A 4,278-nucleotide genomic window follows, 5' to 3' on the forward strand; every position below is an offset into this window, starting at 1 on the left:
AGTTATACGACCATTGTTTGGTTAAAGTCTGGTCGCAACTGTATATCATCGTTTACATATGCATATTTGTATTGATATATATATATATATATATATATATATATATATATATAAATATATAAATTCATGTGTGATTGAAGACTTGTGCTTCCAGGAACAGGGGAGACATGGGGACAGCAGTCTCCACTGACTGATTGCCCTGTGACTGATACTGGCAATAACAATGATAAATAAATTCACAGTCTTGCCAACATTGTGAAGTAGTTCCACAGTAATCCTTGATTAAGCGGTGCTGAAAATCCTATACCTAATTTGATGTTCCTGGTCAAATATGACTGAAATTATAAAAATTCCCTGCAAAACTCTTATTTTGCTATACCATCACCAAATAGTGGATCCTTTTGTTAACTTTTGCTCTTTCCATTAGAACAGGTTTTCTATTTCTTTTTGTAACTGATTGGTTGCAGGCCTCATTGATCTTATGAGTGTTTTATGTTATATATATATATATATATACAGTGGGTACGGAAAGTATTCAGACCCCCTTAAATTTTTCACTCTTTGTTATATTGCAGCCATTTGCTAAAATCATTTACGTTAATTTTTTTTCCTCATTAATGTACTAAATGCAATAACATTACCTAGCATTCTTTGGAAAGAAAATCATCTCCAGGTCAAAATAAGACCTGGGAAGACGTTTTGATGAGTTTTTTATGTGTATCAAGTCATTGTCATGTTTCCAAAGCCACTGGAACACTTATCCAACGTAACATCCCCACTCCCTCCCTAAGTTAATGTATAAAGTTGTCTGTAACAATATAAAAGTACAATCATAAATGCCAACCCAGACAGCAACATAGTGTTGGCCCAGATGCGGCCCACATCTGGCCCTCGTGAGATCCATGCGGGCCTGATGTGAGCCGAATCTGGGCCGACACTTGTTGCTGTCTGGGAAGTTCTGTCATGAAACTCTAGATGGCTCCGGCTGATGGGTCGTTAATGCAAACTGATGATATTCACAGCGTTAAACTACTTGGCACAAGCTGATTGGTTCATGTTGCATACGCAGCCATTGAGCTTACTGCTTTACATTTAAATGGCTGGTTAGCATTCACTAGAGCATTTTGCAGTGCGCTTTCAGAGTTCCTCTGAAACCCTCCACCTTTCCCAGCTGCACCTGTTTAGATCTGCTACAGGTTATTATATATGCTATTTGTGCAGCAGCAGTATGTCTTAAATACTCACAGCACCATAACGGCATATGTATTGGGAGTAGCAAGTTCCTGTACTTGCTTTGCAGTAGCAGTTCTATCCCACCCAGACCAAATACATTAACATTGTCATATCCATTACCATGCTAAAATCATCAGAGAGTTGTCATGATAGAACTGTATTACTTTAAGTTTAAATTTAATTTTGTAATTGTCCTGCAGCAAACTCCACATTAGCAATCATAGATCTATGACATTTTTTTCCCAAGTACTACTTAAAAGGCTTCTAGTAAACAGTTTGTAATTTTAAGATGATTCGTCTAATTGTTTCAATGATTTGTACTTATGATGCTTTTGGGAAACTGTAACGCCAAGCCAGCAGAGGGAGCCCTCGCCCGAGTACTGACCGTGCTCCACTCCCTCTGCTTCCTCTGCTTTCACTTCCTGTTTGACTCTCATATAAACTGAGACCAGTCCATGTGCTGATCGCGAAGTATTGCCAGTTTATCTGTCTTACCAAGCGTTATTCTTCCTCTGTTCCTGAGTGATTTCCTGTGTATGATTCTGCCTGACTTCTTGACTCACGGTATTTGTACTCTGCCCCTTTTGTTCTGATGCCTGATAGGACTGATGTTTGTGTTTGGACTCATTGCCTGCCTCTCCACTATTGTCTCTGCTTCTGCCCTTGTGTATGACGAACGATCTGCTTGCTTCTCTGACTTTGACCCTCTGCCTGATTATCGACATCTGTTTAAAGCCTTGACCTTTAATAAACTTCCGCTCATGGATTCTAACCAAACTCCAGCGTCTGTTACAGTATTATAAAAGTTACTCACTTTTTTGTGTGCGCGCTGTACAGGTCTGGTATAAAGAATGTGCTTTTCTCACCACTAGGGGGCACTATGAATATTAGGTAATGCCGTATGGGCTGGCCAACTCTCCCGCCGTATTCCAATCTTTCATAAATGAAATCTTCAAGGACCTCCTGAATAAATTTGTGGTTGCATACATCGACGATATCCTCGTATTTTCCAAGACAGAACAAGAGCACATTTCCCATGTCAGAACAGTCCTTTCTCGGCTCTTAGAGAATGAATTATATGTCAAGGCAGAAAAGTGTGAGTTCCATGTTAATCAAACTTCATTCCTGGGTTACCACATGCCCCTTTAAACATCAGGATCAAACTTTAATTGAATCAATCCTTATGAATGAGGATGGAATGTTTCCATTTCTGTACGGGACCCTTATTGAAGTCTTAGACAAGCAGTCATCTCGATTTAAATTAATTCATAAATATTAGATATGTCTCTAGTCAACTTATTAAGAAGTCTAAAAGGTAAGACATAGGTAATACAAAACATCCCTGATGAAAAAGCTTAAACCAGCATGAATTGGCATGCTGATCAGCACTGGTTTGGTCAAGTATAGACCAGCATGTATTTCTTATGAACATGCTGGAACAAGACCTCTTTTTTTTTTTTTTTGACTAGAAGCATGTTAAAATATGTTTTATTATAATTTTTTATTAACATTTTTAATATGTCCTTTTGTTGTATACATAGCATATACATCCATGTATTGGAAAACAGGCTACAGGCTGAAGATCCTCATGGTGGAGCAGAAGATCACCACAGCGAAGCAGATGGGGCTGAAGATACCCACGGTAGGGTAGACGACCTCCACAGTGGATCAGGTGGAGCTGATGACCACTATGGCACTAGGCTATAACATGGCAGGCTGAGACTTCAGGGATGACCTCCTTCTCAGAAGGAGCTGTAGAGCAGTGTGGCCCACACACACACAAGATGGCAACTGCCATCACAGGCAGTGCAGCTGATGGTGAGATGACCGGCAGTTTTGAAAGAGCTGAGGACTCTGCCATGGCGACCATGACGGAATGAGGCACTGGAATGGAGGCTATGATGGGATGATACTCTGGACTTGGGACCACCGGACTGGGAAGTGCTGAGAGCACTGGACTAGCGATCACCAGACTTGAAAGTGCTGGAATCCATGATGGGACAAGCTTCGTGGCCACCGGAGCTTGATGCACTCAAGCGAGTGAGTTCCTTGAATAACAACTGACACTAAACAAGGCAAACACAGGGGTAACAAGGTTAACAAGGAAAGAGAGGAGCTAATGAATTACTATGGCAACTAATGAGGGAAGTTATGGCAAACAACAAGGGTGGCACAGGGAACTGAACAAGAAAGCAAATAAACAATACAAAAATACACTTCAAAATAAGAGTCCAACACAAGACTAAGACAGGGGAACACAGACTGCGATCATAAGAACTACAGTGATTTTTTTTCTTTTTTTTAAGATTATTTGCCCACATCCACAACCGCCAAGTCTATGGTTAAAGAACCACTTAGCAGTCAAAAGCAGAAAATGAAAAAAAAAAAAAAAAAACCAGCAGCAGTAAAAACTTACTCTGGTTGAATACCATTTGTATTAGTGTCAGTAATCAAATACTGCACTTATGAAATAGTTCTTGTGAAAATAAGCAAAACCTCAATCTTTTCTGACAATTTTTATTGTTCTTCACGTAAAGACCTTTAAGAGCCTAGTCTGCTTACCTAAAGAGTGCTGGCTTGGTGACAGTTAATTCAGGGGCCATGTACTGTTAGTAGGTGGTGGAGTAGTCGAGTAGACACCTTGGAAAGTCACCTTGCTGACTGTCCTGCAGCATTCTGAAATCAACGGAGAGAAGGCCAAGTTGATGCAGGGTTTCTGTCAGTCAAACTGATGGTGAGAATAAGAATTAGGAGGAGATTTCGTTTTAGATTGATCAGTGTTACAAAGGAGTCAACATTGAATCCATGTGTCATTGTAAAAAAAAAAAAAGAATGAAAGAAAGCCATGCATTGGGAGAGTTGGGACTTTTAGTGAATAATTAATTAATTGTAAGCCTTTTCTTTAAAGCAATTGTTTGGCTTCATATCACGTAGAATAAAAAAACCTATTCCCCATTGTAAAAATTAGCAATCTGGACATCCTGAAGCATATATTTAGTTGACTTTCACTTTTGTGTTGTTTGGGGGGCGGGGGGGGGGGGGGGT

Source organism: Sinocyclocheilus rhinocerous, unplaced genomic scaffold, assembly GCF_001515625.1.
Source record: "Sinocyclocheilus rhinocerous isolate Xijiao unplaced genomic scaffold, SAMN03320098_v1.1 scaffold1612, whole genome shotgun sequence".
Classification (NCBI taxonomy): Eukaryota; Metazoa; Chordata; class Actinopteri; order Cypriniformes; family Cyprinidae; genus Sinocyclocheilus; species Sinocyclocheilus rhinocerous.